This window comes from Vulpes vulpes, chromosome X (assembly GCF_048418805.1).
Source record: "Vulpes vulpes isolate BD-2025 chromosome X, VulVul3, whole genome shotgun sequence".
Lineage (NCBI taxonomy): Eukaryota > Metazoa > Chordata > Mammalia > Carnivora > Canidae > Vulpes > Vulpes vulpes.
The window spans coordinates 91,634,156-91,647,116 of record NC_132796.1 but is presented as its reverse complement, the minus strand read 5'-3'; the positions used below and the strand labels follow the sequence as shown (position 1 = coordinate 91,647,116).

General features: G+C 39.5%; 1 protein-coding gene across 15 annotated transcripts in view; it reads right to left on the bottom strand.

Annotated features, from left to right (window-relative positions):
• Positions 1–12,961, bottom strand: part of GRIA3 (glutamate ionotropic receptor AMPA type subunit 3) — a 281,453-nt gene that overhangs the window by 150,449 nt on the left and 118,043 nt on the right. The window lies entirely within an intron of this gene.

Genomic DNA, 12,961 nt, shown 5'->3' with positions numbered 1-12,961 from the left:
ATTATCAAAACACCTATGGAATGAAAGCCAAAGTTTTTTCCTTGTTTCTGGCCTCAGTGTTTCCTGTTGCAGTTCATGTCTTTCATCTTCCACTAAACATTCTTCAGAACAAGACATAGCTTCAGTAGAGATAGAACCTTATAACATGGCTGATTCTTACATGGATGTCACTATCCAACAAGATAAATTATATTTCCTAAGAAAAATAACTAAGAAAACCTGACACAAAATAACTAGGAAAACTTGAAAAAGACAGCCTATAACAAAGATATCATGCTGGTGCTTTGATCCCAACATTATGAAAATGTTCAATCATGTTAAGTCTTCCTGAGTTTTTCCCCTTTCTTAATTAAATTTACCAGGGATCCTTCATTCCTTTTTAGTCATTTTACATCTGACAACTATTAACTACTAACACCCTATGCTGAATGGGAAAGACAATAAAGATGTGATGCTTGAGTTCTGGATAACCCTTTTGGAGGTAGGGTTTGAGAAGATGGGAAGAACAGTGTATCTTAAAGTATGAGCCACAAAATAGCACAGCGTTTTTGTGTATTGGTCTTTTAGAGTACTTACATCTCTAATATTATATCTATATTTTTGCTTCTGGTAGGAATCCATAATCTGAGTATAATCTCATCAAGTACAGACATCATTTTATTGGGATATGGTCAAAAGCAGCTCTCTTCTTCCCATAAATTTGAATTGTTTTCCATTTATATTTAGGCAATAACGAATGGAGATGGGTAATGGGAGTGATTTGCAAAGCCAGAATGATCTGTGGGATGACCATTTGGTCACTGGAGCAATAGAGGATGGAGGAAAATCATGGTGCCCTTTGAACACATTCCAGGGCCCATCCTGTAGTGTAAGCAAGCTATGGTTGGGAATCTTCGTCATTGCACCATAGAAAATGGTATTGACATTTGGAGAGCACGCTTCAGGGAGATGGCAGCAGTGACTCAGCCGGTCATTATCACTCCTTTGTGTGCTGGGTGTATGCAGGAAGAAGATCACAAATGAGACCCAAGCACTTGGTAATTTCCAAATGAGCAATTTCAGCACAGGAGCTCAAAATTACAGATCAGAGTAAATTACCATTGCTTTAAATGTTAATTCTTACTCTTTTTAAACCAACCACGCATATTTATTTCTCAGATTTACATTTTCGTGTGGGTTTTCTGTGTTCTCTGTGCTTCAGTGGGAGTTGAGGGTACACGGTGGGGCCAAAGCATGGGATTAAGAAATAAACAGGAAGAAGGAGATTAAAGTATTTGAAAATCTTTCTTAAGCAGTGTACAATAAGGTCTCATTATTTTGAATCCTCCTAATTAAGAATTTATGAAATTCAGCAAGGCCTAGGTTGAATTTTACTTCTATACTATCTATGAAGAAAGTATTGGCTGAATAATAATGGAAAGGAAATGACATCAGGGAGTCTCTGATATGTTTAAACTTTTTAAAAGACCCTTTAGCAAAAGACAAGTATTTTTGTGTATTGAGTCAAAAATCTACATTCTTATCATTTCTATTTGTAAGTCCTATTCCACCACTTAGGGTGACCCAGACAAGTTTAATCCCTTTACCATGTGACAGTCCATATTTTTTAATGACAGGTAACATATCTCCTCTTATTTTTCTTTTCTTCAGACTAAAGATGTCCCAATCCTACAACAGTTACTTTTATGACATAGTGATAGTTTCCCATACCGTTCTGTATCTCCCTTATGGATATTTTATCAATGTTTTATTGACCCAGATAAATCAGATGTGATCTGACCGGTATGGATGACAATGGGATTATTGCCTCCTTTGATATGGGCTATTATTTTGGCAGCCTAGGATTGCTAATATTTTTAAATCGCCACATTATTTTGTTAACTGACACCAAGCTTGGATTCGACTAAAGCATGTTGGTTCTCTCCATAAAAACTTTGCTACATAAAGACTCACCATCCATGTATCAATATTCATTCCATTCCAACCTGCTTTTGTCTCCCTTTCTTTAATCCCTCACCTCATACCAGTCTGTACCTCTCCCCTATTTTTACATTCGCTCAAACCTGGAAGATGGTTTTGCACATTTATCCAGTACTCTCGTTGTTACCTGCTCAAGGCAACTATATCTGCATGTCTCTTTTTCTGCTACATATAGACCTTTGTGGATACTCTCCTCCCTCCTGAAGCTTCCATAACTGACTTGTCATTCATTTCTCTAGAGATGAGTAGACTTAAATGCAAGGGAAGTCAGTTACAAGCAGTAAAGTAGCCGATTGGCAGCACTGTATGACAGGTGTTCAAAAAATCCAAATAAAACTTGATAAAAAGTTATAATCCAGACACTTGGAATGCTAAGCTGCTGTTAAAAGATGGCCCAATCTCTATATGATAAAAGAAAGGACTTCTGCAATATATTTTTATGTAGAAAAAAGCTGCAACTAGCACTTATACTATGTAATTTTATTTTTGTAAAGAAAAACCTCACAAAGAATGCAAAGGAATTGGCGTAGTTATCTCTGAGGTATAGGATTACCAAGAACATCCATTGCACACAACTTATTTATGTAATGTTTGACTATTTTACAAGAAGCAGGTATTATTTTCTGTAAGTACAAAAACAATAAAGATTTAAAAATATGACTTATGCTGTCCTCTCAGAGCATAAGCTCTTCAAAGACACGGATGACAGATGAGTGCAGCTCTGCATGCTGCCTACTGCCACAAATAAGAGGCCTTTTAACAAACATTGATTTTGTAGATCTTTTTATACTTTTGTTCTTTGAATCATGTGAATGTCTTATCTACTCAAAAATTAAATAGAGAAATCCACTGATTTTTTTAATGAGCTGGAGTCTGGGGCCTCCTGGGCTATGAGCCTTGCTCATATTTTCTAAGCAAGTCAGAACGGTGGCTTCATCCTGCAGTATCTTTTACCAAGCAGAATTTCCCTGGGTCTGCCTGAACGTGTGGCTGTGTACTTGAGAGCCCTGGGGGCAATGATCACTTCAATTTAGTACATATCCATGAGTAATCCCCTCCAAAAGGTTTTATTTGTTTTTGTACCTAATTTATTATAGTTTGACTGTTGCCTGTTGCAGCTTCCCAAAGAGAGTAAATATGACTTGAGGGTGAAAAAAAAAAAAAAAGAAAAGTTTGTCACTGGAGGCAGAGCAAAAGCAGGCGTTGGTGCTTGTAGGAGGTGAGGTACTTAACAAAGCCTTGGCTTTGTAAAAATAAGCCTGCTGTTTTAGCAGCTTCAGAATTGTCCTCCACTCTGTGTGAGCTTTAGCATGCCCAACTTTGCAATACTGAAAGCTACTTTGTTTGAGCAGCAAATTCTCTCATCTTGATTCCAGACCACTGTTGCTGTTCACCTTCTTTTCTTCCTCATTTTAAAGACTGGGAGTTACCACATAGGTAACTGGGTGAACGCTGGATTGTCATCTGCATTCAACCCAGATAATGTAGAAGCACGACAGTATAGGGATGGCAAGGTGACCATGGATGAGGAACTGGGCCCCAGCTATGACCAATCCAATCCTACTGGACTGGTCTTTGGGCTACTCTTGCTAAACAAGGAAGCCATTGTAGGAAAAGCTAGTGTGGGATGCTGTGCTATACCATTAGATGTCCTTTTAGCACCAAAGGGCTTTTTCCTTCAGCTTCCGGGAAGGTTGTTGGCTGAAGAAAGCTGCCTAGCTTCAAGTCATGCTCCCTTCCCAGAGCAGCCTGCATCCAGTGACTGCTTAGTACAGGGTACAAAGGCACAACCCCTTTACCCCAGAAGGGGTAACTCTAAAGGGCCATCTCAACCTCAGAGCTCCCTGATGGGTAGGCAGAGACCTTGTTAAGACAGCACCACAGCCCAGCTCCTCCTTCTTTCTGCCCAAACCCGCTCCTTCTTTTTCTCCCTTGAGTGTTGGTAGTGAAGATACTCCCCAGTAAACTTTAGCATGCTGATCTCTATCTCAGAAGCTGCTCCCAGAGAATTCAATCTGCGACTGTTGGGTTGACCTCATGACAGGGATGGCAGCAGATACAAAAATATCTCAAATCTACAATTGTCAAAATAATTTTCACAGGGGGAGAGAAGGTCAGGATTTCGTTCACTATACAAATGAAATGAAAAACTGCTCCATGCTGAACAAATTTAGTATTTGATCTAAAAACAGAATGATAAACTTGCCCATCTTCTGTCCCATTCTCTCAGCATTCTGTCCTTTTCCAGGTGCCAGTGTAAGAATGGCTCGTGGCTTAATGTGTTACCCCCTCCAGCTAACACAGTTGCATCTTGGCAGTGTCCTTCACGCAAGCCAGTTTGGAAGGAAAGGAAAAGGAATGTTGAGCATTGTTTTAGGGTCTGCCAATCTCATGAGGTCTTTCACATGTTGGCTCTGAAAGTTGGTGATGTGCTTTATGATCTTTAGGCGATGCATTTAACAAATGAACAGCTGGTGGCTGGTGGGTATCTCAGAGGCCAGTGGAGTGTGGGGTCACTGTCCATCTTGCCTATGTTACTCAACCGAATTCAGCTGAAGGAAGCATTACTTTATTTTTCTGCATTTTTACTTACTTCTGTGGCTCTTGACTCTGGCTGCACATTATAAACACCTTGGAAGTTTTTAAAAATGGATGTCCCAGCCTCACCCTGGATGTGGGCTTTATTTTATTTTAAATTCCTTGGGTGATTCTCACGTACAACCAGGGTTGAGAACTGTTGACCTATTCTAATGGCTACCTAATACAAGGAGGTATGGGGAAGTAGGCTTGTTTGTTTGTTTCTTTCTTTTTAAGATTTTAGTCACTTATTTGAGAGAGAGAGAAGGAGAGAGAGATAAAGAGAGCAAGAGGGCAGAGGGAGAGGGACAAGTAGACTCCTTGCTGAGTGAGGAGCCCAATGTAGGGCTTAATCTCAGGAGAATAAGATCATGACCTGAGCTGAAATCAAGAGTTGGACACTTAACTGATGGAGCTATGGAAATAGGTTTCTTTCCTTCATGACTGGTGGAAAGGTTCTGGGTAAGAAAAGCATGATCCAAGAAGGGACCTATAACCTCCAGAAATAAGCAAAAGAGGTACAAAGGCAAGAAGAGAAGGCTCAGGCCAAGGTTATGAATCACTTCTTCCTGTGGTAGATAAGGAATCTGGGAACAATGAATATGTAGGAAGCAGACCCTAATGTATTCAAAACACTTTACAAATGTTTTTCCTCTTCTGAGATAGCATCTTTGTTTTTCTTTCTAAGTATAAAATTAATACATGCTCATTTTGGACATCTGAAAAGACACAGAAAGAATAAAAAAATCAAATACAAGTATAGGTGACTCTGCTTCTCAAGGATAACCACTGTTACCATTTGATATATTCTTCCATTTTATTTTATATAAATATATTGTGTTCTCCTTTTTTTCAGTAAAATGAATTGTACTATTTGTGTCTTATCTTTAAAAAGCTAACATTATATCTTGAGCACTGTTTTATGTTATTAAATGTTTTCAAACATGATTTTAATGGCTATATAGTATTCCAGCCCTTAAACATAGCCATTTCCCAATATGAAAATTTCAATTGTTCTTAATCTCTCCCTGTTATGAATAATGCTGGGATAACAACATTCATATAGCATCTCTAATTATTTCCATAGGAAATTATAATTATAATTTCCATATTCATACATATTGCCAAATTGCCCTCCAGAAAGGTTGTATCACTTTATGTCCCCATCAGCAGGTTACAAGAGTACTTGTCTCTCTGCCCCTTTGCTAGCATTGACTAATACATGTGCCCATTTGATAGGTGGATATAAAAAGATTCCCTTTCTTGTTAGCATTTCTTTGATTGTTAGTACTAAGTTAATGATTTTAAGAAATTTTTTGGAAGCCTGGGTGGCTCAGTGGTTGAGCGTCTGCCTTTGGCTCAGGGCTTGATCCTGGAGTCTCAGGATTGAGTCCCACATCAGGCTCCCTGCATAGAGCCTGCCTCTCCCTCTGCCTATGTCTCTGCCTCTCTCTCTCTCTATCTCTGTGTGTCTCATGAACAAATAAGGTCTTTAAAAAAAACTTTTAAAAAAAGAATATAAATTGTGTCCATGTTTATTCTTTATTTTGATAATTTCCTCTTTATTTCCATTGCTCAGATTTCTACTGTGATATTAATGGTGTTCTTTTAAAATTATTTTTATTTTTTCTAAAAATATTTTTATCCTTATTATTATTTTAAGTAGGCTTTATGCTTAACGTATGGCTTGAACTCACAACCCCGAGATCAAGAGTTGCATGCTCTACTGCCAGCCAGGCACCCTGATGGCTTTCTTATTGATTCATAAGAGTCCTAATATATTAAAGATATTAAGTGTCTGTAATATATATCACATATATTTTAATTCAGTTTATTTGACATTTAATGTTGTCTGTGACATATTTTAATCAACAGAAGTTTAACATTTTATGAAATTAATATCCTTGTTCATCAAAAAATTATATGAGATGGAAGGAAGCAAATGAAAATTTCTCTTCTGCTCTTTCTTTTTTAAAGACTTTAATTTATTTATTCATGAGAGACACAGAGAGAGAGGCAGAGACGCAGGCAGAGGGAGAAGCAGGCTCCATGCAGGGAGCCGATATGGGACTCCATCCCGGGACCCCGGGATCACGACCTGAGCCAAAGGCAGATGCTCAACTACTGAGCCATCCAGGTGTCCCTCTTCTGCTCTTACTCTAGTGCTCACCTGAGCTTTAAGCCCAAAACTTATGTGAACCACTCTCTTCATTTCGTACAACTTCTTTGGTCTTCATGGAATATCAGATTTTTCTTGTATATGGTGGCAAAGTAAGTGAATGGGAGAACTACATATGCAATATGAAGTTGGTTTCTGAGATACAAGTGAAGAGCAGAAAAACAGAGAAAAGAGAGAGATGAGAAGCCCAATTCAGCTATTTCGAATTATATTTTGTCATATCTAAGAAACCTGATACTCAAAAATCTGAACTCAAGCCCAAATACTTCAGGGTATGTTTATTCATATTACAAATGTACTTTTCTTTTTTAAAAGATATTTAATTATTTATTTTAGAGAGAGAGGGAGAGAAAGCATGAGTAGGGGTAGGGGCGAGGGGAGAGCGAGAGGGGAGTAGAAGAGAGAATCCTCAAGCAGGCTCCTCACTGTGTGCAGAGCAGGAGGGGGGGCTCTGTCTCATGACCCTGAGATAATGACCTGAGCTGAAATCAAGAGTCAGATGCTTAACTGACCGAGCCACTCAGGCGCGCCCCACAAATGTACTTTTCTTTTCATGGAAAGATTCCTATAGAACATCTGAATCCACGTTTTGTCATTTTGTTTTTGTTTGTTTTTGTTTGAACTTGATTTAAACACATTTGGTTTTCACCAAAATCGATATAGCGATTGTCTACATTTGAGATGCTAATGCAGAATCTCTTCTGTGTATGAGGAGCTCAAGATGGAAAGATCAAGAACCCCTCTGTGTTTGCATATGGATGCCAGCCTGTGGATTTTGTGGAACAGGATAAAAACAAATATTCACCCATGCCCGGCCCAATTTACCCTTAGTGAATTAAGATTTCCCTGAGGTCTTTCTTCCTCATAATTGTGTTTGTTTAAGTTTCCCTTTAATTAAGAGCTGACCCTTTGCAAATCTTCTCTTCCTTGCAGCTGCATTATTAGGATGGGACCTTAGCTAATTTGGGAGTCAGTGAACAGAAGGTGCCCCCCCAACCCTGTGTCCCAGTTCTATGTCCTTTTCCTCTTTCCCAATGCAAATCCTCCCTCCACACCAACCCCTTTACTCATACTAGACTGCCCATGACAGATTAAAGCTTAATTGTGACCCCTTCCATGAAGGATTTATGTTTTAAATTAGAATCAAAGCCTGAAAGTAAAGAGGCAAACTCTAATGGAGAAATGGACATAGTAAGCGCGAGGTATTGTTTGGCAGCCTGAGGTATTTCTGATACTCAAATATCCCACTCGAAGCGGCAACTACTGACTGACTACTTGTCGAGTTTAAAGTTGGTTCTGAAACTGGCAGTGCATATAATCCTGCTTTTTCATTTTTCTTTTTCATCCTATTCTTCATTATGAACTTTGTCCCCTGCTGGTGAATTACAAAGCTCTATTCTCATCATAAGCTGAGAAGGCATGCCCAAATAAATACATCAATGTTGTTGAGTGAAAGTAAACTTGGTTTGCATCGTCAGCTGAGAGGAAATTTAGAAGACCATCTGGAGTAGATTTGTTTAACATCCAGAAAAAAGCCTTCTGATCCTCAACCACACAAGGTCTGCTATAAAAAATGATAATAAAGAAACAAAAGCAAAAATTAAAAAATGGGATTACATCAAACTAAAAAGCTTCTGCACAGTGAAAGAAACCATCATCAAAATGAAAAGGCAACTTACTGAATGTGAGAAGATTTTTGCAAATCATATATCCAATAAGGGATTAATATCCAAAATATATAAAGAACTCGTACAACTTATCACCGATGAAATGAAACAATCCGATTAAAAAATGAGCAGAGAATCTGAATAGACATTTTTTCAAAGAATACAGATGGACAACAGGCACATGAAAAGATGTTCAGCATCAAATTTTTAGGGAAATGCAAATTGAAACCACGATAAGATATCACTTCAACTGGTTAGAAGGTTAGAATGGCTATTATCAAAAAGACAAAGGGCACCTGGGTGGCTCAGTTGGTTAAGCGTCTAACTCTTGATTTCAGTTTAGGTGGCGATCTCAGAGTTGTGAGATCAGACCCTGAGTTGGGCTCTGTGGTGGGCATGGAGTCTGCTTCAGAATTCTCTCCCTCTCTCTCTCTGCACATCCCTCTGCTCAAGTTTCTCTCTTTCATTCTCTCTCTCTCTTTCTCCCTCAAATAAATAAATGAAATCTTAAAAAAAAAGACACAAGCAACAAGTGTTGGAGAGGATGTAGAGGAAAAGGAACCCTCATACATTGTTGGTGGGAATGTAAATTGGTTCAGCCACTGTGAAAAACAGAATGGAAATTCCTCAAAAAATTAAAAATAGAAATACCATATGATCCAGTAATTCCACTTCTGGGTATTTATCTGAAAAACAGAAAAGCCTGATTCAAAAAGATACATGCACCCCTATGTTCACTGCAACATTATTTACGACAGCCAAGACATGGAAACAACCTAAATGTCCATTAATGGATGAATGGATTAAAAAGATATGGTATAGGGGTGCCTGGGTGGCTCAGTTAAGCATCTGCCTTCAGCTTGGGGTCCTGGGATCGAGCTCCAAGTTGGGCTCACTGCTCAGCAGGGAGTCTGCTTCTCCCTCACCCCTGCCCCTCCCCTCTGTTCATACTCTCTCTCTCAGATAAATAAAATCTTTTTAAAAAATATATGGTATATATGTGCACATATGTATATATGTATCTATATATCCATATATATGTATTCCATCATATATTCATATATATGATACAATATTACTCAACTATAAAAAAGAATGAAATCTTGTCACTGAAACAACATGGATGGACCTCGAAGGTCTTATGCTAAGTGTAAGAAGTCAGATTGAGAAAGATACTAATATATGGAATCTTAAAAAAAAAAAAGTGAAGCAAGTGAACAAACAAAACAAAAACAATTTCAAAGACACAGAGAATGGATTGGTGGTTACCAGAGGGGAAGTGGGGGTGGAGCATGGACAAAAAAGAGCAAAAGGGGTCAGTTGTATGGTGATGGATGGTAACTAGACTTTTAGTTGTGATCACTTTGTAGTGCACACAGATACTGATGTTGTATATCTGAAACTTACATAATGCTATATTCCAGTTTTACCTCAATTTTAAAAAAAAGAACTAAAAAAATAGAAGGCAACTGCAATTTGGATTAAAGGGGATGGATACTACAATGCTTGAGCACAATTACTTCATGTTTCTGTTTGGTATCTAGGTAATTGTCCTGGGATACACTGCCTGCAATGCAAACTCACAGAGGGTCCAAGTCATCTCAAAGCTGTTCTGGGGACTGCTCTGCACTTAAAAGATGTCATGTGATGATTGATTGTGCCCATTGATAGGTTTCTTATTTAACATTTCCTCATTTGGCTTTTAAACTCCTTGAAATCAGTAATTTCCAGTACTCATGTGACAATCTCTTAGCAAAGCAAGTAGTGAGTGGCCTGGGTGTTAGCAGATACTTTATGGGCAGCTAGGGGAGAGCTGACTATAGGTGTCAACCAAATAATGCACTTGGCACCTCTGATTGTGTGGTGGTGGAAACGCTTTACACATGATTGAAAGGGGGCCCCACTTACAGGTTGAGGGAAGAAGTGCTGCCAATCGGCCACAGTTTATCTTCTCCCCAAGTTATTCCAAATAGAACCTAGTGGCCACAATTAAGATAATCCCTTACTCTGCCCTGATAATCCCTCCTCTGGCAGGGGAGGAACTTTGAGTGGGTTCCCAGAAGTGGGTGTATTTTGCATTAAGCATCCACATCCTGGGCTTCCCTTTGGACACAGTAGTTTATAGTTTACACTGTGGCCTGTGCCTATGGAGAAATAAGGTAGATTGACCGAGGTGGGACTTAAGCTCAGAAACTATGTTCCTGCATTCTATTAAGAAAAAGATTTCTGGGATCCCTGGGTGGCGCAGCGGTTTGGCGCCTGCCTTTGGCCCAGGGCGCGATCCTGGAGACCCGGGATCGAATCCCACATCGGGCTCCCGGTGCATGGAGCCTGCTTCTCCCTCTGCCTGTGTCTCTGCCTCTCTCTCTCTCTCTCTCTCTCTCTCTCTCTCTATCATAAATAAAAAAAAAAAAGTAAAAGATTTCTTATCTGGACAGTGACTTCTCTGAAAACATTTTTGACATTCTTAATTTTAAGAATGCAAGGTTATGGCAAACCTCTTAACATTCCCGAATTTTGGGGGTGAGGCATGGGTGCTGGCTACCAGCAATAAAGAGAGGAGCTGGAAAGTCAAGGCAAATTTATGTCAAGATGAAAGGAGTTTGGATGTGATTGGAAAGGACTGTCACTTATTCTGCCTGGAAGTGCAGAAATTTCTTGATCCTGATACTATTGGAAGGCTGTCAAAGGTAATATTAAGGGCAAGCTTTTGCCTAGAGGATACAGAGGGGCTAAAGATACAGTCCTAAAGACAGCAGAGAGCATACTTCTCCCTTGAGGAAAGAAAGTTCCCTTTGACTTAATCCTGTGGTCTAAAAACTGCTTGGGAAACACCCAAAGTGGAATGTGCAGAATTTACAAGGTAAAGTAAGGATTTGCATGTGCCTTCTCAGACTAAAAAAAAGAAACACACACATAAAAACATCACTAAGATCAACTCATTTTTGATTATTTTCTTTCAGTTGAGTTTTTCCAATGGGGATACAACAGTGGATTTAACAGTATGGGTGAGGCTAGTATTTCATCTTGCGCAGGCCTTGGGCTTCCGGAACAGTGGCTGAATCTTGCCTGAACTGTAGAGAAGTTAGGTTGTCTGAGATGGCCAGGATTCTCCTAAGTCTCTTAGCATTCTCAAATATGAGCCAGAATTTAGTGATGGTCCTAATCTCTTCATTGTATAAATGAGAAACTAAAGTCCAGAGGGAAAAAATGATTTATTCAACTTGACCATGACTGCAACCCATTTCTTGTTTTAACTTTCAATATTAATGTGAAATGATGTTTCTACTGTGTTTTCTGGATAAAAATTCATTCTGGGGCAGCCCCGGTGGTCAGCGGTTTAGCGCTGCCTTTAAGTCCAGGGGGTGATCCTGGAGACCAAGAATCGAGTCCCGTATCTGGCTCCCTGCATGGAGCCTGCTTCTCCCTCTGCCTGTGTCTCTGCCTCTCTCTCACTCTGTGTCTCTCATGAATAAATAAATAAAAATTTAAAAAAATCCTCCTCAAATCTAGCCGAGACTTCCCTTTGGTTCTGGGGCCCATTCTAATTTACACGGGCTTTGAAACTCCTGGCTTAATTCATCTTGCCTAATCACACAGTTCTCAGGCAAGGCCCAGCCTTCTCTAGCATCTTTGATCTCTAAGGACTTAACTCTGGCTGCCCTCCACACCTAGAAAAGCCTCACTTCCCCCATAAGCCACTCATCTGTTAAAACTCAGTTCAAGACATATCTCATCAAACAGATCACCTAGCTGAGATGGTGGGGAAATGAAGGTTCCAAGCTCTCACATCTATCCTCTATTAGTCTGAGAATCTTAGACTACAGAGGGTGACCACTATCTCTCAAGGGTTATGGGTGAATGCCACCTTTAAGTCATTGCTGGAACGATAGATTTCTTTTAAATTATCATGTGTAAATTTTTTACTCTCATTCCTCAGATTTTTAAAGACTTTATTTATTTATTTGAAAGAGAGAGGAAGAGAGAGAGAGAGAGAGCACAAGTGGGGTGAGCAGAGGGGGAAGGAGAAGGAGGAGGAAAGAATCTCAAACATACTCCATGCTGAGCACAGAGCCCGATGTGGGGCTTGACAACCCTGAGATCATGACCTGAGCCGAAACCAAGAGTCAGATGCTTAATGGGCTGAGCCATGCAGGTGTCCCTCATTCCTCAGTTTTTAAATTGAACTGCTTTTACTTGTCTTGTCAAGTCTGGGATAGGAATATAAATTCACGTTTCTCGAATGCCTAATTTGGGCTCAGCACTGTGCTAAGCCCTTGTACACATTATTACATCTAATCCCTCCAACAATCCTAGGCATAGGTAGTTATCCCCAATGAACAGATGAGGAGATTGAGCCTCAGAGAGGTAGGTGCTTATAAATAAATGCACATAACTAGTAAATTTTGGAGCTGGGATCCATATCCAGGTTGGGCCTAAACTCACGCTCTCCTTTCTCCTCATCAGTGGCTGAAATTACTCCAACATGTGCAGTTGTTCAGGAACTATGGAGTCATACATTTTTCTATGTATTTCTACACGACAAGGAGGGCTTTAG